Source organism: Hermetia illucens, chromosome 6 (genome assembly GCF_905115235.1).
Source record: "Hermetia illucens chromosome 6, iHerIll2.2.curated.20191125, whole genome shotgun sequence".
Classification (NCBI taxonomy): Eukaryota; Metazoa; Arthropoda; class Insecta; order Diptera; family Stratiomyidae; genus Hermetia; species Hermetia illucens.
This window is the reverse complement of record NC_051854.1, coordinates 13,276,961-13,302,296: the sequence shown is the minus strand read 5'-3', so window position 1 is coordinate 13,302,296 and position 25,336 is coordinate 13,276,961. Positions and strand designations below refer to the sequence as shown.

The 25,336-nt window shown below is 42.4% G+C and overlaps 1 protein-coding gene across 6 annotated transcripts in view; it reads right to left on the bottom strand.

Moving 5' to 3' along the window:
- LOC119659375 (GATA-binding factor C) overlaps positions 1-2,207 on the bottom strand; it is a 213,387-nt gene extending 211,180 nt beyond the window's left edge. For 3 of the 6 annotated variants that reach the window (XM_038067431.1, XM_038067435.1, XM_038067436.1), the window contains exon 1: positions 1,662-2,207. The gene's annotated coding sequence lies outside the window, so the exon portion shown is untranslated. The other 3 variants (XM_038067432.1, XM_038067434.1, XM_038067433.1) reach the window with 3 other exon arrangements.
- Positions 2,208-25,336: the final 23,129 nt, after the last annotated feature.

Sequence of the window (25,336 nt, the reverse complement as noted above, 5' to 3'; positions counted from 1 at the left end):
CCGGCGCGGGCGCTAATGAGCTGTGATGATTGAATTTTTCATGAAAATTGCCTCTAAAAGGTCCGATAATTGATTGATTTTTGACCCATCCCTGTGCTGCCTTGTTTTGATGATTTATGGAATATGATCATAGGCCCGGTTGGTGGAGGAACATTGTGATCAGTCTAGGTACCTGTATTAATCTGCTGGACCGCCAAGACGTTCTAGAGATCTTACATGTAGTCACCGGGCAGCCTGAGTATGTTTTCCCAAAAAACGCGTTGATGTGGCGTGCGCCCACCAAGATTATTATTATTATTAATTGAAACTGCACAAATCAAGCAATTAGGAATTGAGGAGGGAAGAATGTGATGATCGTTTTGTTGCCGTTATAAAGTGATTTATCTTGGCGCGATCTGTGTATTGGAGATGGCTCTGAATGAAGGTGTAGGCTAGCATGTAGATAGCATCTAAACTTAACATCTAGGACCACCACACTTCCACCTCGAAAATTCTCACGATCAATGTCCTCTGATACGATATCGATCGCTTTGCGCAGTTTGCGCATTCACTCCTTATCCGCACGACCAACAACTCAGCGAACTCGTCGACAGGTAAACCACACACTCACTAACGAACCTACTGCAGCACAGCTAAGGCTGATTAGGAAGCACAGGTACCGATCAGCCTATCGCCTATCTACCCATTCGCGCGCCCGATGCCTACTCTATGTATATCGCGATCGTGTGACACCTTGCATGCCTTATCAGTAAAAGATCGAAGATCGCGACACCGACAACAAACATTTGCTGTCAGGGTGCGTTATCGATTATAGAATTTATTGAGATGCTCCCCTCGTTTGTTGTACCGCTCATAAGCTAAGCTCGAAAATCCGTACGATAAGTACTAGATAAATAGTAGAAGTTTAAGGAATGTTTGGGAAATCTGATAAGTGTCAGGAGAATTTGGACTCTAAGGGGCTCGGATGGATATAGTTTGTCTAAGGTTTAACCAAAGGAAGTAGGAAGCGAATGAGTCTAGTTCGTCCCATAAATGAAGAAAGAAAATCTCCAAGCTCAAGAGGGGCCTTATGGGCTAGATTTGCAGTGGAGTTTTTATCGATTCTCTGACACCTAGGATGTGGTTTGACCTGCACTCGGCTTTGGTAAGAAGGTGAATCGGTCAAGGACATCTTAAATCCTTAAGAAACAGTTGCATGTTAAAGCACACTTAGTCTCCAGTTAGTTTTCAATCCGGCGAATACCAAAGATAGGGCATGTCAACATTGAAGGTCGTTGAACTTTACGCAGTGGTCCCAATTCGACTTTCATCTTTCTATACCTACTTCAATACCGGAACCAATCTGGTAGCTACAGATAGTCAAAACCCACTCAGACGCCGCCAATTGGCATGCTTTAAATCCTAGCTTCCAAATGCGTATTTCATTTTTCATTAGACAATGAAAGGCAATCTTTCCTTAATGTTCCAGATGTTCCCTGTGTTCAACTGAGAGTTCAGGGGACTAACTTCAAGTGATATATATTTGAAAACACCCGAGAATTATATTGGCCGGGATTTGACTGATAGTGTCCCAAGAGTTCCTGGTTTCAACAAACAACCTAAGACGTCAATTTGAATAAAGATGAACGCATCCCGAATACTAATCCTTTGATGATGCCAACCTTTTTTGAAACAGCTAATTATCTCTTATTATTAGAGACGAGTTTTTTTTCCGAAGGATAACTATCTCCACTTCGAACCACTTGTTTTTAATCCATCTCATGCACTAAAACTCAAAATCACACTTTTCACTTTAGTTTCAGGTTTATCACGACTTCAATTTCAAGCTTCCTTTAATCAAATCCTCACACATTATTCCGTCATATTCAAATTCGTTTTTATTATTCACACTCGTCCACAAATCATCCAATAAATTTCCAAACTAAAATTTTAGATATTTTAGGCGCGAAATTCAAATCACCCAAAACACACGATATTGCACATTAGGCTGAAAAATTTATTCTCGATCGTCCGATCCGTTCTTGGCATTTACTGCATATCGTCGGGACGCACTACTGTATTGTATTGTCGTATCGTCTCATAAAATCACCGACCGATTAATCGCACCGATAACCACGCGAGAAAACCGAAGAGATGAAACCCCTTTTGGGAAAAAAGCACACACGCAAATAGCTACACCTCGCACGTATACTCGAAACACGGTTGACGGTCTCTGACCAACTGAAGAACGCACTCAAGAACGACGAAGCGGTCGGCGTTGCCCCATCCCAATTTGTGTTTGTGCTGCACAATCAAATCGGCCTGGCCCCCATGTGATAAGAATGCCCGCCCTCAATGCCACGAAGCCGAACACCCGTCTCGGCTGGAAATCGGATATACAGCGGACAGGGGCCGAGTGTGCACTACCTGAACGCCTCTGAGACGCGAGAACCTGATTATCGGGTTTCGCCCATCTTGTCTTGTTTATCGCAAGCGGACTTGTCGGGGAGGGGTGGGGCCTTGCGCACATTCAACTCCCAGGCTGGCTTGTATGACAGCTGGTCCGGGAGGGGCCCTTGACCCTTGTCGATGAGAGTTCAGGAAGCGAGAACATATGACTCGGGGAGGAGCCAGGCAGTGTAGAGATGAGTGCGATAGGATAGATTGCACGGGGCGTGGTCTAGATCTGGAAAGCAATTATCAATGCACTGGTTGTGGCAGTTGCGCCCGTTAGATCGTTTGGCAGACTTGAAACGTGAATAGACCACGACGTGCTATTCAGCCCCTCTTTTCGGCACGGGGCGGGGTGAGTGGTGCTTTTCGGGACTCTTCCCCTGGACCGGTTAGAATCAGATACTTGGGAGTGCGCGCCGGCCCAGACATAATTCTTGTGCAAAACTTGTTGGTCCCTGTGTTGTTGCTGAGGCTTCCGCTAGATGTGGCCGTGTTCATTGCATATTCGCAACTTGTGCAGTTTGTCGCGTCTCGTGTCTGTTGTTGTAGCCCTGCACCGGTTTTCCAATTTGAAATTCGTAGCCATCTCTGAATAGTTTTTCTTGTGGTTTTCGTTGCTTTTCCTGGGACAGTCTTGTTGTGGGATTTTCTTGGCCAGTTGAGAGTTGTTAGCGTCATTCGTAATTGCATTTGTGGTTTAGAATTAATACCAACCTCATAAAATGTGAATTTAAACGATAACTTTCTCTGTAGTGTGTTAGCTTTTGATGCGCTTCTGTGTTAACCCTTTTAGTTATGTTTGTAAATTGAACCCTTGGCAATGTTTTGATTTCATTTGCATCTCCGGAATTGTTTTATAACTTTCTGAAAATACAACATTTCGGTGCAACGGGTTTATGAACTTACGATACGATGGCGATTTTCGTTGACAAATTTTGAGCTTTTTGAATTGATGTCCTTTTCCCGGTCCTTCAGAAGTTAATCCACTCAATGCGTGTTCGCTAGCAATGCATAGGATTTTAGGTAATTGAGGCCTTTGTCTTTTCACTCAGATGGAGTTGAGCAGCTTCATCGATTTTGATATATTCAAATATTTCGACGAAATTGATGGCGTGTTCCTTAGTCGTTAATTGTCTGAAAATAAAACTTTGATTTCGAGCCTCCTATATGCAGCTTTTCCAAGTGCTTCGTTACAACAGATCAGCGCCCTTTTCATGATTGCGATTCTTGAGTCCTTTCATTTATTGAGTGACCATTCGCCTACATTTTTCGCAACTTAGTAACTATTGATCCCTCTGGGCCGCTTTATGAACAATGCTACCCATCTTTGCATTGGATTCGCTGCTCAACTCTTTCCAAAATATTTTCAAGGGTTCGTTGCATTTTGCGTACAAATATGTATACCGAGTAATTTTTCTGATGCTTCCTTCTGAGTCTGCATTTCAAAATATGAATTTAAGTTTTCTTTTGTTGATCCTTTGGCCGAACACGCTGAATATTCTTCCTAGCCGGAATCGAATGAAGGAAAAAAATCGAACGTATTCAAACTAACTACGAATGGCGCCCAATGTGGGTTTCACGATGAAGGTTTTCTTTTTCAGACAGATCGATGAAAATGATGTTAAAGAACGATAAAACCTGGACGATCGATAAAATCTGGAAGCTTCGTTGACTATTTAGTTACCTATTTAAGAAGTAACTGCACTATAAATTGGCAGGCAGACAAAATGTGACCAGGAGTTAGGCATTGTCAATAAAGCAATACCTTTATCGATTGGAAAAGTTGCGAAAAGTAACAGCAGGCCAACTAGCTAAGGTACTTGCGCAAACCTTTTTTACTTGTCGAGATGCCAGTTCATCGAAAACCTGCGCCTTGACCCAGAGTAACTATGCGTCCTAACGAGAATAAGCATGCCTATGCAGCAGCCGAACGCCAGCTAAAATAATAACACCAAGAGGAACATCAAGATCAACGAAACGTGGGCATAATTTGACTTTTTTAAAACAGCGCCCAATGTGGAGTTTATGGAGAAGACATTTTTTGGTTCCCAGTTAGTACAGATGGTTTCAATTCCGAAGGCACTAGTATGCATACCAGCCACAGAAGCAGGAAAAATGAACTATGTAGACCCATTATATAAATTCAGCTCCTCAGTGCACCTTGCTAGCTTAGCTCCGTGCCTCTGAATATCTTAACGGGGGATTGAGTTTATAAGCAGCTACCTAAGACTAGGTGATTCATAAGGACCAAAATTCAGTTGAAAACAATCCGATCCATTGCAAATTATGCCTTCGGTCCGTTCAATAGATATGGTCTTATTCTGCGATGGCCAAATCCGACGTCGGTGCTTGGTCGAGTGATCGCGTCATCCAGTTTTCAAAACCACCTCCCTCCAGATGTGCCATCTGTTCCAGGATTTGCAGGAGTGTCGTTTGCCTACCGCTTTGCCTTGAAAATGCATTGTCCAGCTGTATATAGCATACACACTGGAGCTATCGAATCTTAATTTGGGATATTGTTTGTCGTAAAAGCGAGACGCCTCTCCAAGCACCTATTTTGACATATGCTGTTCTTCCTCACTGAGTTAAGGAGAATGTAATTACTCTCTACGGATACTTTTACTTACAATCTAATTCTAAGCTCTCATCAGAGGGCAGTGGAAATAGGATCTTAGGACAGGACTATCAAACCTTATGTATGACTTTATAACAATTATCATCGCTTGAGAACCATTGACGTGATGTTACTGTTCAAAATATTTAAATTTTGCCTGCTGCGACATTAAAATTAAGGTCTCGTCACCATCTTTGCTCAGTTCGTACTTGTTATCATCTAATGGCGCAGTCAGCTATAGAATTAATTAATCTAGCGATTTCGTTGGGCGGCGAACTCAGAGGTAAACCAGCGTCCGATGAGTTGCCTCTGTTCTGAACGAAGTCCCCTTTCTCCTTTTTGATGAACCTTTTTCATATTCGGTTACATCAGCTATTTTTTATGAGAATGCATGCCTTTATTTGGGTTTTAGCACTCCAGGAAACGGAATGACTTCGAAACAAAATTCACCAACTGAAGGTACAATTATGATGGACAGTTCAGAATGATTCCGCTGAAGAAGGCAGTAAGTGGCTGCCGAAATACGTATACGGAGAGGAGAAGGGAACATCATTGAGAAAAAAGGAAATTCGAATTTGTTTGTTTATTTGTGCGGACATGAATTCAGAGTGATCTTTATCATGGATACAATTCTCAAACTGCATACAATCTCTCCTTCCCCCCCCCCCCCCCCCCAAATTTCCAACGTTTAGGAAATTAGGAGAAGGCTATAAGGATGAATTTCATTTTCTGCTAGAGTAAACCAACAATTTGTAATCCAATGAAAAAGATAACGTTTCGATCTTAATTTAAGATCCTAATGCGAAAGTTGGGTGACGACGAGATGCCAATGCATCAAATACCTGCGTCTTGACCCAGGGTAACTATGCATCCTAACGGGAATAAAGATGTCTATGCAGCAGCCAAACGCTAGCTAAAATAATATCAATAGGAACATCAAGATCAACGAAACGTGGGCATAATTCGACTCTTTTGAAACAGCCCCCAATGTGGGGTTTATAGAGGAGACATTTTTTGATTCCTAGTTAGTACAAATGGTTTCAATTGCAGAGGAACTGGTATGTATACCAGCCGAAGAAATCGCAAAAATGAACTGTGCATGATTCAAATTCAGTCCCTTGCTAGCTCAGCTCTGTCCCACTGAAAATCTTCACGAGGGATGGACTTCATGAGTAGCTACTTAAAATTGGGTGATCGATAAGGACCAAAATTCAAGTGTAAATAGTCCGATCCATTGAAAATTAGGACCTTGTTCCGTTAATTAGATAAATCCCTATTTTGTGATGCCTAAATTCAAAGTCAGTCCTTGGTCTCTACCCATGTAGGTCGAGCGACTGTTTCAGCCAGTACATGAGGCCTTTTTTCCCAGTTGCATACTGAATCATGCCATGTTTTCTAAAATTTCCCAAAACGTCGTTTGCTTTCCACTTTAACTTTGTCCCTAGAAATTCATTAGTAATATCTTTGTTCTAAATGTTCTAACAATTGGAGTTTTCGAAACTGTGGTGTGGGAGACGACTTCTGGCCTGTGGTAAAAACGAAACAAACCACCGAACAATTAATTTGACATATGCTATTCTTCCTCGCTGAGCTAAGGAGACTTTGTGAAAAAGTTGACTCTACTGACACTTTTGATGTTGCAATCTAACTGCGCAGCCCTGATCAGGAGGAGGTGGAAATAGAATGTGCCGGGAGAGCTGTCAAACCTTATTTATTGCTTCATAACAGTTAAAATAGTCTTTGATCGAAGAGATGATATCGTTTAAAACACTAAGTGCATTGAATGCCTCCCATTGCATTAAAATTAAGGGCGCGGCACAACGTAGCCTTTTGCTCTATCCGTGTTTGTTAAGATTTAACAGTGTATTTAGTCACAGAATTTATCTGTTTATCAATTTTGTCGGCCTTTGGGGAAAGTATCTCATTCACTACTGTGGAATAGTATTAATAATGAACATGACATCAAGGAGATGGGTACCCTTCAACCTTAGCTGCTTTTCTTATGGAAATTCCTCCTTGAAGGCTTTCGATGCAGCAGCGGTCCAGGAAACGAAACACCTTGGAAGCAAGATTCACCACTAGATAGACCAAAGAGCCACATGTATCAACGATACAATTCTTAAGTGCACCCAAATATGAGAGAATATATTAAATTTATTTTGACAGGGAGTTCCCAATGTCTCGCTTCAAATGCCACACCATTGGTTTGGAATCCTGAATGGCTATAGTTGAAATGATCAATTCTCTGGATGGGTTGTATTCACTGACAGTGAGTAAGACTAGTAATGAATATTTAAAACCTGACAGAGCTACGCGCCCATGACTAACCAATTGGCGAGCCATGACCGATATATGGTGAGTGTACTTCGAACAGACATCAACCAAAGAATTTTGTCATCCCTGCTTCTGCACAAATTAAAGTCTAGCGGAGCATTTTCTCTAATCAGCCCCAGAAAAGTTGAGAATCAAACAAGCCGGGAAAATCTTTATAGCCAGCAATTCCTATAAGGCAGGCTCTGGTTCAAATAAATCTACAACGTAGGACAGGACATCAGATAGCTGCTTGGGATATCGAATTGGTAGAACTCGGGGTAAAATCTTTAGAGTTCTTCACTAGAGGAGGCCGGTTGTTGCGCCCTCAATGATGACGAGCTGCCAAAACACATTGCGGAAAATATAATGGCAACGAAAGTAAAATAGTTTATAACGGCTTTTTGGAGCGTTTAAGCTGTATGTTACACCTCTTGGAATAACTCCAACGGCTTTCATTTCTGCTGTCTTAATATTGAACGTGAAAGCCTTTCTCATGTCGTCCTTCCGCTGGAAACTCTTGTTCATTTACTGACAAGACCAGAGTCTGGTCTTTCGCGACGACTATGATGGACACTTTAGCTAGCATCTTTCCGAGGCATTTTAAGTAGCATGCTCATAGTTACCGACAATAATTGCATTGGTCTGCCATGAAACCAAGAACTACGATAAATCCAGTAGGATTTACCTCGGTGAAATTTTCCTAATTATACTTTCTGTACCTTTTCCTTCATCTTAGAAGTTTTATTTATTTTACCGAAGAATACCAGCTGTCAGAATTTTCCTAATCTTTGACGACGAGAGGCTCGCCTTTAACTTTCTCTATTTTCAGAGAAGAAAGAAGGAACTTTTAGTAGCCACCACGTTGAAGTAGAGATGGGTTTTGATGGTAGAACTATCAGTATTGGTTCAGCAGATATTTTCTAGCTTTTGTATTGAGTGTCGTGGGTACCAGTAGGAGCTCTGAAAACCGTCTGCTAACATCACTTCTAATATGTTCCAATGAATCAACTTTCGTAGGAAATGTTTCATTAAGTTGTCTGACCTTTTAGCATTCCAGAAAGAGGTGGGATTCACCAGTAGAAACCTGATTCGCAACAGGGAGTACATCATCATCTCCTTAATTTACACAGTACATAACGGACTATAAACAAATTAATACAAAAAAAATGTTTAATTCGGTTAACCATGACTTTTGTCAAGGTTTGGCTTAATTTATCGGTCATGCTGGGGCTGAAAAGGGAAATTAAGTCCTAAAGAATGTTTCTTCATCTGCATAAATTCCTCGACGTTTTGCACTACAATCCTGACAAAATCCTAACTAAAAGCTCCATCTGCGAAAATGTTTGGACCATAAGGAAACCACGGGAGGTACATAACCGCCGTGATGAATCCAACTACAACGGTTAACAGTTTATTGACTTCGCTGCTCAAAAAAATAGTTGCAAGCTCAAGTTATCTCCAGATCTACGAATTCATCAAATAATATGGGATTGGTAATAGAAACCTTTTCACCACTTTTTTACAAAAAAGGGGCTCTCTGCAATATAATGGATGGAAGTACACTCTGCTCAAATAAATTTTTATATCTTAGGATAGTGTCCATCAGGAACGCCAAGCGCTCGGACAGTGTCAGAAGTCTAAATTTTGAAGGTGGCTCCGATTTAGAACATTTTTTTCCTTATCTTTTTATTGGGTTTTACCGATGCTGAGTATGCATATGATGCCTTTCGTTGTTTCGATTAATTCATTTACGACCTGCCTCCCTAGCGTCAAGAAGCATTTCCATTTTGCAACAGGAATAAGAGGCCTATCGCGTACACTCTAGTGAGCGCCCTAGTATCCTTACGAGGCAACTTAATCAAACGGAGCATAAGTAGCGAGGAAAACGACATCAGCCATCACGAGGGCCAATGCTTCGAATGGCTTCTAAATCCTGACCCCAAGCTTCTACTTACTGAAGGAATGAATTGTTTACAGTGCAGTTTTTGCGCTACTTCTCCTTGAAGATGTTAACTATGGTTGAGATTTTCAGGCTAGTGGTATTCATATGTAGGTATGGTATGTAGGTATGGCAAGGACCCACACTGTCAGTCTTCAGGTATGTTATCTGCCTCGGACTCCAAACATCGATGTCTCCCCGGGTCACCACGTGACCATAGGGCCACCAAAGTCGGTACTTAGTTTCGATCGATTCAGTATTACCTATTAAAGAATACAAAGTTGCAAAAATTCATACAATCGAACAGAGAACCTTGAGATATTTTCGGTAGAAACAACATGTTTTTAAAAGGGCCAGATACCACAGGAATGCATTTCTAATTAAGAATTGTTCCTTCAACTGTAAGCTCGAAAAAATGGCGATACCGAACTCGGCTTTAATGTGTAACGTCGAGAGGAGATCATCCTACACTGGATGTGTAACCAACTAAGAATGAAAATATCGTTGGCTTAATGGGTTCGTAGTTACTTGATTAACGTAGTCAAAAGTTACCTTTCGGAAAGGAAACTTGCGGTAGGGATGAGGGGGCTAAGCAGTATACCATGACGGCAGGAGTACTACAGGGCTCAGTTTTGCTCATCACCTATGGAACGTAGTGAGCAATGGAATCCTTATCTTTCTCGTGTTAAAAGAGACCAAAATAATCGGTCTCGTGGATGATCTAGTTATGGTTGGCGTCACGGAAAAACCTGAAGATGTTACAGTGTACGCTAATAACACCATCAGCGCTATAAAAGCGTAGCTGAAATTGGGTCAGCTAGCCTTGTGAAAGAAAACATAGAGATGGTGTTAATTACCAACCGTAGGAAACGAAATACGATTGATGGTGGCCACATCATCACTTCAAAGCAGATTATCAAATAGTTGGGGGTGATGTTTGACGCGAGAAACCAGGCACACGCGGTAATATCTGTGAGAAATCGGCGAATTCCAGCATATCGTTAGCATGGATGATGCCTAATATTGAAAACTCAAGATACAGCCGCAGATTAGGAAGGAACCACTAACGTCTGACAGCAATCGGAAGAGGATAGATATGAGTTACCACTTAGCATCGGATAAGGGTGTGCAGCGCCTTCAGGATAATTTCAGGTGAGAAAGCGAGTGCTAGTGCGTTCCGATGGACTTTCCGCAAAGTAAGATATGCTCTATGTACAAGAAAAGGAAAATGAATCTATCTGAAAAGGATACATAATACGGAAAGGCAGCAAAGAGGAGATCGCTGTACAAGTAGCAACAACGGTGGTATGACTTCAAGAGAAGTTGCTAAATGCGCACACTGAATCCCCTTATTGAGGAATTGATTCAATAAGGACATGGCGAGATTAACTACCACCTAACCCAGTTTTTGTCAGAACATAGCGGTTACAGCAAGCATCTGCACCGATACAGGTTGGATGATTCTCCCTTTTGCCCTGAAGGTAGTTGCACCCCTGAGAGTCCGGAACATGTCATATTCTTCTGTCGATTGGAAGAAACTCTGAAAATCATTATAAGCCCACACACATCGTCAAAATGCTGAAGTCGAAGGCAAACTATTGCTCGTTAAACTCATCTTCTGCTTAAAGCTCAGTCCTCCTCGAGAAGTAGTGCTTTGCGGCGGCTTCGCGGAGAAGGAAAACGGCCTTCAACAGATGGTTGTAGTGGGTAAATCTTGTTGTAACCAACCGCGGCAGTATCTTTCTAAGAATTTCAGCTCCAAGACAGACAGAGAGTAAACTGGTTTTTAGTAAGGTTTCGTTTTTCACAAAACCTTAACGATGAAAGCTAAGGCGTAGATAGCAACGATGTAGATCATTAGATTTGAAAAGGAGTCTGACAGTAATTAGAAGAGTTACAAGAAAATCGAAAAAGGAGGAACATAAGGGTCTAAAATGCTTCCTCACAAATCTAACGACTTTTCCAACTCCAGAGAAGGGTTCAATCTTTGCCCAAAACTTGGGGAGCATTTCACAACAAAACCCACAGTTAATAAAGGAAGAATTACTATTTACAATTCGCCGACATGCATTCCGACTCGCTAAGGCTACTGGTATCGACCCTATTATGGCCAAAATGATCAAAGGACTGCCAAGAATTACCATCATCCAGCTGACACATTTATTTAACTGGGTCTTACGGTTTTGATACTTCCCGAAATGCAAGAAATTGTCGCAAATAACAATGAGTCTGAAGGGAGGTAACGTTCCTAAACCCTGCTCTCTGTAACATACTATCAAAACTAAACGGCTACTGTCCAACCCACAACAGGACTTGGATGAAAACGAAATTATTCCTTCTCACGTGTTGGGAATGAGAAGAAATCAGGGAACTGTCGAATAAGTTCATAAGTTAGCCTCTGAGATAAGTTGTGCTCTTGAAATAAGAAAGTATTGCTTGGTCGTATTCCGTGGTATTGATCAAACATTTGACAAGGTCTGGCATGAAGATCTTATCTATAAAATTAAGGGAAAGCTACATCGGGGTCGTATCTCACCGCCAGGATTTTATTTTATTAACCAACAAAGTTTCAATTCACCAGTATTTATGGTCAAAGCGGTCGTACCCCAAAGTTGTGTCTTCGGCCCTCTACTTGATGTATACTGTAGACCTTCAGAAGCTCGTGAAAGAAGTTAAGCAATAGCTGGTCTGGATTTTCCTTTCTCCTTCTTCTTTCTCTTCAGCATTTGTCCCGTTTACACACGGGGTCGGCCCGTCGTGATCGCTTGCGGCATTTTGTTTTATCAAAGGCGTGATATGGATGCAATCGCGAGGCTTTCAAGTCCCTATCCAGCGTATCAAGCCACCATTGTTTCGGCCAGGCTTTTGGTCACTTACCATCGACTTCGATGTTCAGACCAAGCTTGGCTAGTGGGAGACGCCACTCTCACAGTTTTCCAAAGATCGGTGCAACCCTATATTGATCCTCATTTCAGATTTGCTTTTCTGAGGATACTAAAATAAAAGTAAGCTATTAGGGGTGCTTACTCTTTATTTCCGAACGGAGGTGGGGGTGGTGACTATTTTTAGATTTAAGATTCGAAAACTTTTTGTTATTTTCTATGAAATAAAAATCCCCGAAAATAAACATATCTTAATAAAAAAAGATACTCGAGTAGGTAACAACTAACTGGTAAAATCAGGAGCCAAGCTAAACAAAGTACTAGCCAAACAAAAGAAATATGGTCCAGTTTTTTATATCCTATGTTTTATTAATGCCACAATAAGGACTCTAGCAAGCAAATCACTGGATCATGATTACTTTTCCACCGTAATAAGAAATAGATTTATTGAGTAAAGCGGATATGGCGGACAATTAAAAAGACATTGCCATCAAAATGTCGTTTCCATTAGCTAGTAAGTACCCTCCAAGCAGCCCCAACGCTAGACTAGGACATTCGATTTTCTTGTAATCAAACAATTTCTATGCCAAAAGGAAACACTAAAGCCACACAGAAACACGTCATAACTTTCCAAGTGTCTTACTCCTCCAGCAGTTTTCTACGTACGTGATTGTTTCTACAACACCCAAAAGGATACAGGCTATGGTACGAGTGTATAACTATCCTTGTGTATTCGCATAGGAAGCAAAGTCAGTCAGTGAGTTTATGCTTCCCGGAACTGTCCCTTTCGCCTGGCTTTATAGATTTCTCGTCCACCGCGTGATTGAATGAAAAGTGCAAAAAGCCTCGGTGCGCATGCAATCATGAAAGGACGTCTGGGATACAGAAGTAGCGCCAAAGGACTTCAAATGGAGCACGTATGTAATACACATTTGCATATGTTCATGTAAGTAAACCAAAAAAAAACTGGGTATTCGTCATCGCAGTCACGTGAAGGGGTTACTCTGCTTTTTACGTAGTGGTAGGCTCGCACTCGCAATCTAAAACGCACTTAGCCGACGAAGCGCCTACGTACGGTTGGCTACTTTATGACTATGATGCCTCTGCAAGGGGGTTCTATTCCTTTGTATCTACTCCACACTGTCTTATTGAAACCGTACAGACATAGTTCTGCATGTCGGACATCAATTCATTCAGACTATCGTTCATTAGCATAATTGACCCATTCAGGGCTGCGCACCTAAGTCTCGAATACATTTCTGGATGAACTGCCGAAATTAGCATAAAGCTTCCTCGACGTCACGTTCTTCATCCCCCAGTGTTTGCATGCGAACTCAATATAGGAACGGATTCAAAATGGAATCAGTTGACTGACTGACCTTTAGTGAATCTCTCAGTGGAATGGGACAATTAACCTGAAAATGGGGTAGTTGGGATGATACTTAGTTACTTATGCTGTAGAAGAGAGCGTAAGTTTATTATTCCACATTTTATACGGTTATTGGCAGTATGAATGCGAAGTGGAGCCTATTTTCTGCACAAAAGACGTAAAAGTTCCTTGGAAGGTTCATTGTAGATGTTGAATGGAGAGTGTGACGTCTCAGTAATTGATTTTCGTTTTCGGGGTGCAAAAATAGCTTTGTTATCAGTCTGATCGACGTTGGTGGTTGGGAGAAGCAGAAAACTCATTGATGGTTTCAAAAATTTGCTATTTGGATCCATTGAAAAGGAAATGACAATTCATGTCTTTTAATCGATTCACTTTATTGTTTTTGGCTAGGTGACATTTTTACCTTTCCGTCAGTATTAATGAACCTATTTTTGAACTATTGATAAATACGTCTTTCATGAATGTTCATGGCAAGTAACAACTAACAAAGGTTGGCGCCTTACTTTATTGGTTTTTAGCTAAGTACCACGGGGTTGGTTTCAAGTATTCAAGTTTGCAGTCGGAATCGAAATGACCTCTTCATGGTATTTAACGAATTATCTAGGAACCAAGAACACACAAACAAGCGAAAAACCAGTGAGACTTCCACATAAATTAGAGAAAGGCAATGACTTCTGTAGAAAGTTTTCCAGGATCGGCATTAAGCTTTAAAAATTCTGAGAATCTAATTGCAGCGGACAGTTTAAGGAACCTTTTGCTGGTGTCATCTCCACTCAAGTCGTAAGATCTCATTCGCAATTTTCGCCATTGTTTCCGTACCCCTCATTATAGCAGGTATTAACTGCTACTGGCACCCCCTCCCCTTGGTTGGGTCCCTCGTTGACAACTTAAATGTGAGATCTTAGCTAGATGGTTCTCCAAACATATCCATAGTTAGTACACAGTACTAATAAAACTCATTTAGCAACAGCCTAAATGATAATCACTTCCCTGATCCTTCGAAAGCGGAACTCCTAGGTCTTAACAATTAAATACCTCTTTCTATCCCATCCCTGCAATATTTGTCAGTACTACTTTGTCCATTCTGTGGTTAAAGGCAATCAACCGGCATGACTGTTATCGATAGGTTTCAAGGGGCTTAACTTGCGATACTAAGTGAAAACTATGCAAACTAACTAGAGAGGATCACACTAAGTAAATCTCGTGGCTCACTACATCTTTTTTTTATATCATCATCTATTCAACTGTTCTTCAGGCTCCAACGCTACTGCCTGTGTTATGTAAATTAAGATCTTCTGTTATTGTAAGACCTCCGTTAGTCCAACTCCTCTATTTGCCTTTAGTAGGCCTATTGTACTCCCCATCGAACACCACCTTATAGTGAGGGGACGCCTGTAGTAGTTTGCTTGTGCCTAGGGCGCAGCCAGCCAGAAAAAAAAGTGTAGCAACTCTCACTTTGGAAGGAAGACTTGGCAGAAGGAAACTTCAGGGGGGTGACTGCAGGATAAATCCTGCTTGTCAGAACCCTCCCCTTCATCGTTGCCAAGAAGAGCGGAAGAAAAAAAAGGTGGTGGTCAAGTGCCGACATTCGAAAGTATAGCCAGGCGTACCGTAACCTGGGAAGACTCCTAGCAGGCAGCAGAGAAAGGCTCTCCGGAAAAAGATGAAACTTTTCGGGAATGAGGGCATGGACACACCAGGTGTGGAAATTATCATAGAAATCGGACGCAAGGAAGCAGAATTTGAGATGGAAGGTCGGGAGAAACTGCTTACCTCGAGGAGACGTACAACGAAGTCCCTCTCCTAGAAAAACGAACACGAAAGCTGGAAAGAAATATGCGCAACTTGCAGTCTAATTTTTGACCTCTGAATGTCGCGGAAGTTTTCTTCAAGGAAGGCAAAATCAGGGGAACAAATCCTCCTCCGGAAATGTCTATTGAAAAAAACTTGGAGCCTGGAACGAAGCCACGGTTTAATAATCAAAGTTTTCCTGGTAGGCCCACCTATTTGGAGTACACTGATGAGGCTGCCTCAAAGCGACTCCAGCAAGTAATTGCAGCTTTAAGTTCTGACGGTCGCCCAAGTTCAATGTTGTGAATATCAAGATGGCCAGGTTTATGATCGACGTATCAACTAACGTCTCAAATCTAAAATTTACCGCAATGTCGTCTGTCCTGTTGCTTTTTATGATTCTGAGTGTTGGCCTACTATAAAAGACAATAGACGGCGCCTTACAGTAATGGAAACGAAGATTTTGCGTTGGACTAGTAGTGTGACACATTTTGATCAAATCCGAAATGAGGATATCTGTGATGTGTGTGATAACGACTGAAAAACAAAAAGAATGACAGTATCAAGCCGTGCAGGACAGGACATATCGCTTGTTACATACGCAGACCTCGACGGATGGCAGGGGACATTATTCGCATGTTGGGTGAACATAACCCGGACGTTAATTTTGGACGCTCGAGGGCTCGCGAACATGGAGGCTTTCAGCTGGTTATTCGTCCTGGGTTCAAATGGTATGAAGTTGCTTAGGGGCAGTCTCCATATGATACTCCTAAATTTAATCAGAAAATTAAGGAGATCAGTTTTATTTGGAGAGCGAAGAAAAAGGGATGGTATTTGTCAAATAGCAGTTTTAGTGCGCTTTTTTGCACAGGAACTCCCCGCGGAGGATAATACGGACAGTGGTGAATGAGGCAAATCCTACCTGTTAGTAACTTTGCCTACAACTTTAACACAGCAAGAGACGTAAACAAAGCTGGTTTGAAGCCAATTTGTGGAATCGAATTTGCGCAAACCGGACACGGAGAAGGCGTTGAATGGAAAGAAGAATGTTTTACGTGAAGAGATGAGACCCTTCGTGGATGAGAACATTCGCACAGCTTCACCTTTCTGTCAATTCTCAAGCAAATCCATCATTAGGGGATTAAGTCTTTGACGGTGCATTTTGAGGAAAACTGACCGTGAAATACGCTTCTAAATGTTTTCTATTACACATAAGACTACGCTTATGTTAAAAAATAGAAAGGTTGGTCAAATAACCCTGCAAAATGCCAAAGTTTGTTCCTATTTGCTAACTAAAAGGCTGACGAACCTGCAGGAATATTCTTAGTTTTTCTGGTACCAGAACAATATCTGCTGGATCAGTTAGGGGGTGAGGATCTTTTACTATGAACAATCCATAAGACCGGGAGCCTGTCCTCTGATGTCAAAATTGTTAGGGTCTCATGCTGGACCAATAAAAAGTGAGAGCATTTGGCATGGATGGCATCTAACCAGTAATGCTGAACAATGGTAGAGAGCACCCAGAGCGACGCATAAAATATTTTTCCAGCATATCTTGCTCTGGCTCTACGAAGACGATTAAGGTAGCCTTCATACCTAAGCCTTGAAGTTCAAATCCAAAGAACTTCAGGGAAAACTGTAAGCCAACCTCACTGCACAGAACTGGCTGTTTGTGTATTACCTGTACCATGATCACAACATCCGAGGCAGATCTAAATGTTTAACTCATTTTGCAGCCCTTGGATATATATATTTAAAACACTGCAATGAGAGCAGCTCATAGATTAATTCGTTTAGATCTATGGGGAAACGGTGCACGTGAAGGGCATATAGCATTGGGGGAGTTCTATAATGCCTTCTGATTCTCGGGAGCCTATATATCAGTATGGTGGAGGATATTGTTATCCTAAAATCTAGGAAGAATGAGATGAACCAGACGAATGTCTGGATTGAGGTCTTCTACACCCATAGCTCAAAAACGGAAGAGGGTCCCGGAGCAGGAGTCGAACTGGATGCAAGACAGCGTGATAATCAAGCTACAGGGAGGACGTTGAGAAATCCCCCGTTCAAGAACGTAGAAATTGAATTCTGTTTCCCTTTTTCCAGACTAAGTAGCGTGGAACTACTCTGGGTATTCGTTTAAGGTTTTAAGTTAGGGAAGCAATCGGAAATAAGCAACATTTTTTATATCGAACGAGCCTCCCACCCAGAGAATTCGGAGAACTCCAGTTACAGAGTTCATACCAATTTGTTCCGCCACCCAATACCCGGTTCCTCAATTAATCGAAACTCATTTCTGATAGAATATTATAAATCATCAACTTTTGGGGCTTAAACTTCTTGGAGCTAATGTTTTTTTCCCTTTGATAAATTCCTTGATTCCGACAAACTCTATCTTACCAGGAAATTTGTCATACAAACATGATTGTTTGGTACTGGATACGCCAGTGAATATTACTAGATGTACCAACGCGCAGGTAAGGAACCGAGATAGCGCGAGATTGAAAGATGCGCTGGGGAATCGGTTTAAGGACCTGATTTGGATCTGTCAGAGATGATTTGCTGCCAAACACAGGGTCCTAAGGCATCCTTCGACGAGTATGATCGATACATAAAAAAAAAAATTATAGGAACTTGAAGGAATCGTGAGGGAGGACTTGGACCAAACCTTATATGTGCTTTATTTTTCGTGTATACTTCGACGATTTGTGATTGGAGGTGTCTATAAATATCAAAGGCAAAAAGAACGGCTGAACGCTGGTAGTTTTAGGTCCAAACTTTCGCACCTTCGTTATCTTTCGGAGCTAAGCATTATTTTTGGCATGACCTGATCACGTCAAACCGATATTTTTATTTCTAATAAGATTTTTTTGTAATAAAAACTTCACTACTTACCATTCTGAAGAAAGTATCGCCGTCAGTCCTGCAACTTTTGCACATGGGCCGCAACTATGTCAGGCTGCGAGAGACCGAATCTTCGGCTAGCAAACTGTCAACAACAAGACGTGCTGGTTAATTACGATTTCTACCGTGTTATGATACTATGCTTAGGTAGTTTACTTACCTGCACCTTTGGAAGGTCATCAGGAGGTTGAGTCAAAAGCTTCGCTGTACTTTGCTGCCAATTAGGGTTTTTGGGTACAACCTTCCCGTTAAGAATTTTACGTGGTTCATTGTACAACTCGCGTCGTTCCCTTTGCGTTTACACTTTACTAGTTTCCCTGGGAACCTTTTACTTCTTCTTATACAGAATAATTGGTTAAATATCAAAGTTTGCTTTAATTGAAGTAATGTGGCGCTGGCATTATGGACCCCCGACATGTTCGTTGTTTATTTATTCACAGGTAAGCGAACCATATGACTGTACCAGTGGTAGTTATAGCGTTTCACTTCTTTTTGAGCTTGGCTTTAGAATGTTTCTCCCCCGCCAATGTCACAAATTTGACTCCACCTTGCTTGGGGTTAAATTTGCAAGGATCATATATAGGGACGCATCATTGTCATTTAATTTCTGCCGATCCAATCTCCTTTTGGGTCGTCTCCTGGATGTTCACTTTTACTTAAACCCAGTTGCTCAGATGAGTACCTAGCTGATTGCTCTCTGCTCTCCGAGTTCATAATATTGCCTGTAAATGAGAGAGAGATGGTATTCAATGAATGGGTGTATGTTGCCAACAGGTATTGTAAGGTGGTGGATAATTGCTCTGAAAAATGGAAAGAAGTTCGCCACTTTAAAAAAAGTCCCAAAGCATGCGCAGTCAAAGTGCAGGCGAGCAGTCTTGTGAGATCTTCTGAAGATGGAAAGAAGCAAACTGGAGGCACCTCATTAAATGTGCAGATGGAAAAGACAGCACATATGTAAAAGTGGATAATATGGCCTCATGGTATTTTTACTTTGATTGGTAAAGTATTTCCAAGATCCTAACCTCTGCCCACTGAAGAGAATTTTGAATCGTCATTATCAACCGCGGAACATCCCTTATTCGGCCTAGGCTTGCATTAATAAGGAACTCTACGCATCCCCGTTTTGCGTCGATATCACTATAAACTGTGTGGCGTCCTCGCCTACGTCATCACTTCATCTGAGACAGGGTCTGCTATGTCTTCGTTTTCTGCTATAGGTATTGCCCTTATAGACTTTCCGGGCTGGATCAGCTTCAGTTCTCACCAGAATGTGGGAAGGTGAAATGCATTTACGCACAAAGTGCCGCACTTCTGAATCAGACAAACTATCGACTAAAATACCCCCTGGAGTGTCCAGAACTTTGACCCGGAACCGTTTGCCATATTATTTCAGGTGAGGCCTATTCAGTATAGGAGCAAAACCCCGTAGATTCAGGGATCCTTAGGTACCCTGGCGTCTCCCCTATCCATTTCCTTCTTTTTTGTCTTAAGAATACCTTGCGTGTAACCTGCCAGTCGGCTCCACGTGTCTCTCCGCTCTGAAGCATGGCTTTAATTATGGTGTCCGGGTACCCAAAAAACCCCTCCATTGAAAAGTGATGGCAGGAAAAAAAGGTATCGCAGACATCATCCACTACGTCCTTGCAGTAAATACAGTCGGACGTCCGTGATTTCCGCTGAGCAGCTGCATTAGGCAATAGTCAACCTCACCGTGATTTCTAACGAATCAGGGTCACACGTCTTTTATGAAATGCGCGGTCCATCAAGCTCTCTATTCTCTTTCTCAAGATTATTGCCATGGGGAGAGAGTGCGAGCTCTCTCTTCACAAACGACAACTTTCCTATTTTCCTCGCCTTTTCTGAGGTATATTAGCCTTCGCGCGGCAGCATCGAAAGTCGAAAGTGAATAACTCCTGCTATCATCATTACAGCTGCTTCCGAGACGGTACGATAGGCGGGTACAACTCACAGAACCCCTCGTCTTTGCGTGCGATAGGCACTTACGTTAAATTTATTTACAGAGGGAGTCAGCCCATATTTTGGAACCATAAAAGAGGGCAGACTGAACCTGCTGAATAAGGGACCTCTGACGTTGGAGCCGGCAAATCGCAAACATTCTAGCCGCACCTTCCACGCGATATTGTGAATCTGCTCGAAGAAGCTCATCTTCGTGGCTACCATAATTCCCAGGTATTTCACCAGCGGCTTCAACAAAACCAACCTGAATAGGGAGAACTTTGGGAAGCCTCTCCTTGGTCAGCACAAAGACTTCATTTTTACCCAGAATGAGGGAGAATCCTTGCTCAGAAATTCATCTGCTTACTCGCTGCATCACCATTCCCAGAACGCGCTAAGTTTGTTCAACTGTGCGTGCGGTAACCAGTATCGCATCATCGTCCGCCTATCCGACGAGATGCGACTCATCAGGCATCTCGAGTAGTAGAAGGCTATGTTATAAGGCGTTTCAAAGGTCCGGACCAAGGATAGATCCCTGAGCTACCCCCGATGTTACCTTCATTCTGCGTCCCACCTCCCCCGTCTTATAGAGTGGTCCTTTAAATAATCCCTCAACATCCGCAGTAAGGAAACGATTTTCCAGTGCCTCAAGCATGTCGCACCACCTCGCAGAATTAAAGGCGTTTCTTACGTCGAGGGTCACAAGGAGCACCACTTGCCAACAGTGGTGACTGTATGTCTCAGCCAGTTTTACTGCTTAGGTCATTTCCTCAATGGCATCAATTGTGGATCGCCTCCCTCTAAAACCATATTGTGTTAGTTAGTAGTCTTACGCAACACATATTGCGTCAGTCAGTCGTGGCTTGATGGGCTTTTCAAGTAGCTTCCCCGCTGTGACCAACATACTAAGGAGACGATACGCTGCCGCGCCTTGGGGTCGCCTCTGCCCTTGCTTATCAGCACAAGTCTCGCAACCTTCCAGCGGGAGGGAAAAACACCCGCTGTTGAATACGCCGAATGGCAAGTCCGGCTTGTATTTACATACAAGTTTCAACACTTCGCTGGCAATACCGTCCAATCCTGGTGCGGTTTTGTCCTTCATGGATAGGACCACCTCCTCTAGTTACTTTGGAGTGAAAAGTGGACATTCCTCAGCATTCACTCCTTCATCAATAGACTCAGTTCAAACGGGGTGGACAGGAAAAAGGTTCAGCACGATTTCTTCCATCTTCGCTGCTTCTATAGAACACGGCGGCCAATGAGCACCGAGTTTTTTGGAAACCAGCTTATAGCTGAGGCCCAATTGCTCTCTGTTTACGTGGTTGATTAGTTCCTGGCAGTAGCGTGCCTTCCGCCTGTTGATCTCGTAGCGGAGTTCCTTTTTCTCCCTCTTATACTCTGCGGTTCGAAGCGTTACCTCGTCTTGGCCTCTTGCGCGGTGAGCAATCCACCGAAGCCTGAGGCAATACCTTCGTAGGCTTGCAATTTCAGCAGTCCACTAGTACACGGGTAATTTCGCAGGACGCAGTTTGCTTTTTGGAGCCGATGTATTACAAACTGCGATAATAAGGCTTATTGTTGAATGAACTAGCGATTCAATTGCAGTTCTTCTGTCTGCACCTGGGTTTTGTCACAGATTTACCCCTCTCTGATTCACCTCCGACAAATTTTGTCACGTCGATTTTCCCGATGTTCCACCCGGTCAGTGTTCGTCAGACGGCCGAACATTGGGAAGAGTCGTTTGTCACTTCGAAGGAAATGTACTGATGACCACTGGCCGTGAAATCTTCCAGTACTTTCCATTGTTGAAGCGCTTACACTAAGGGCTCCGTGGCAGAAGTTACGTCAGGGATCGTGCCCTCGCAACCAGATCGTCCGAATGTCAGATTGCTACCGGTATTTAGGACAATGAGTCCTGTTCTGGCGGCCATCTCCAAAATCTGTGTGCCTTGAGAATCTGGTTGAGACATGCCCCATTCGAGGGCTCTGGCTTTACAGTCTCCTCCGACTAGTATTTTTCCTTCCATGTTTCTAATCTCGTCCTCCAAGGCGGCTAGCTTGTATCGATTCGCTCAGTGTGAGGTAAATGCTAAACCTTTTAGACAACGAACGCAAACCAAGCCGTCCCCCCGACCATGAGTCTGCAACCGCAAGTTAATCGTATCTCTCAACCAGATATAGTCAGACAAACGTATTAGTCAGACAAACGAGATCCGTTATTTGACGGGTGCACATGGGTTCTAGGCTGGAAGTAACTGCCTGCGTTCCTAGAATGTTCTGGGCTGTCACGCAGAACGTACTCTGCTTTTCGGTCTTCGACACAAGCTCTACGGGTTTATCGCCAGTTCGAGTCCGCCGAGATTTAACGTCTTCCCCGGTCTTATGGTTTAGCGTTGTAGCGGACCCCTCGAAGAACTTCCTTGAAAGATTTCCCTTCGCTCAGGTTAATGAGAATGGCCTCTAACCGCGGTTCGCGCCTTCTCTTTTTCTTTGATGCTGATGTCGTGATCGAATTCGACTTCACTGCAATGGTGCCACTGCTGTCGCATTTCAACTTAGGTTGTTGTTGCTGAATTTTATCCTGTTTTCGATGCTGCTTGGTCCGCTTGGTTTAGTATAGAACTAGTTAGGGGTAATGCAATAGCATTTAATATATCGGCTTCAGTACGTTTGTATTCCCTTCCTTCCTTCCCACTACATCGGTTTTTTTAAAAACAATGCTAAATTGAGCTAAAGTTTGGTTCGCTTTATAATTCCGGCACTATTTGTCTTCATCTGGGTACTGTATTATACGGTTCCTCGAATGGTCATCAGATGATTCCATTCTTTTCTGGCTATAATGGTCTTGGCTTTGAAATCAAAACAGTATTCCAGTGACGAAGAATTACTTCAGGGGTCATATATGTCGTACAATCGTAAGTCTCGCCTCTTTAAAATGGATTGCAGTTACGTCCCCAAAGGCAAGGCTGGGTGTGTTGTTCATGACACCCGTTACGTAGAACCGGGCGAGTCTTTGGAGCGGTGATGGTTCCTAAACAGTTTGCCTCTGCTTCACCTTTACCTAGATAAGCACGGAGCTAACAACATAGAGAAACATACAACCTCACGATTTACACTTCTTAATTTCAGAGGAAATGTTAGATACTAATTAAATCCACTAATATAAGTGCTGAGCCTACATTCAATATGGACCAGAAACATAGAAAAGGACCGTAAGATTGGACTTTGGGGTATTCCCCACAAACAGCTCCCATAGCAATTCACCGTGGAGAAAGAGCAACCTTAGAAGGGTATTTCCCCTTCCTAAGCCATCTTTTCGTGAGTTCCTATGGTTGATCGGTCCATGCCTGATTTGTTTTTTTTAATTTTTTCAATATGAGTTGCGAATGTTGCCATTGTGAAGGTCAGAAAAGCATTCTGGGTTGATTGGTTATGCAGCGCATAACTATTGGAGAGAACGAATGTGCAGTGAACCTCATCATTACAGAAATGTCTGTCAAACCCGGTTGCTTATCGCTTTTCTAGCCAATTCAGGAAATTGAGTGATGTTGATGACACTTCTGTCCTTCGTTTGTAAAGCTCAGGTACCTTAAACCTATAACAATGCAGGAAAGACGTTAATCACAACTGCCAATTACATGTCACGAGAGCCATCATAATAGAAGAAACGACTAGATTGTATGCGCAAACACCAACTACTCCGTCAAAATTCTGGAACGATCCGTCTAATTTAGGGAAACTAAGCTAAAAATACATACTTGCACATAAACCTCTGTTGCGGATTCAATGAGGAAGGGTTGCAGGATATCCAGGATTCCTGTCACTGCAGGATGAAGAATTTGCCTTAGAAGTTTCTTCCCGAACAGATGGAGGAGAGCCTTTCGGAAAATGGTCTGTAATTTGGTATGGACATACATATGTCAACACATAACATGTCTCCTTGTGGGCATTTGTTTGCGAAAAAGTTCTTTGGCCAAGGGCAACCAGGATATTGAGGAAATGCAAAAGTGAGAAAGACGAGGAGGCACCATTGCAACCGATTGGTTCAATCAGAGAGACGGAGAGATGCTTTTGGACTTGTAAAATAAAAAACTATGTGAATAGAAATGAAAGGCTACTATCATGGGTTTATTAAGGGCTGGGAGTTTGGAACTACGATCTGCATATTTTTTTAACCCAGAGTCACAAGCAGTCCAACAGTTCATTTTTATTTTTCTTCCACGTGATTTAAGATTTATGGGAGTTAGGCAGAAGTATTTTCACTCATTCAGCTGGAAGCAACCTTACTTATTCAGGTGGGGGCTACCTAGGGTTGACAAAGATTCCCTGGTCAGTTTCATTCTATTTACTTGGAAATACGTGGAAAGGTATAACATAGTTTTCTTAAGATGCTGAGAATGTAATAACAACGCAAATGAACTTTTTTGACACTTTTGTATAAATATGAATCCTTATTTTCGTCTTTAGTCGCCAAAGCCCCTCAACCCTCAACAAAGAAGCTCAGCAAAAACGGCCTGGTATCCTGAATTCGGTTGCTTCAAGAAGTACTGTCGTTCCCCAGTTATCAATATTGGGAACTAAGAGCATAACAGCTTTCGAAGCACGAATATCTCCTCTATGTCCTTTCAAATTTAACTCATTATCCTTCCTCCAAAATTAATAATTTGTAAGAACCACATCGCACCTCAGAATCATACCTAGGTCTATGGACATAGCATACAGGACAATCAATATTTTCTCACCAACTTCATATATCCTTCGGGTTGAAAATCAATTGAATGTGTTGGTTTTAAGGCCAACACTTACCACTGCATGAGCGTTTGCATCCTGCCGTTACATGGCCACCCACGCAATGCGTAAGTATGCGAAATATTTACACAGTGTTTCCGTCACTTTCCATACAAAATATTCAATGATGAGGCTCGTACTAGTTGTTGTAGTCCTTTGCCTTCCATGTAAAATCGATTTTCCAACCACTGAAATTGCCTCCCCCTCCGGCACGTTTGCTGCCAAACTTAGGGGAGTTTAGTTACACAAAACATGCATGTTCCGAAGGAAAACAGCTAAAGGCTGTCGTCTACATGTGAACAGTGTGAACGAACTCGGTCAAAAGG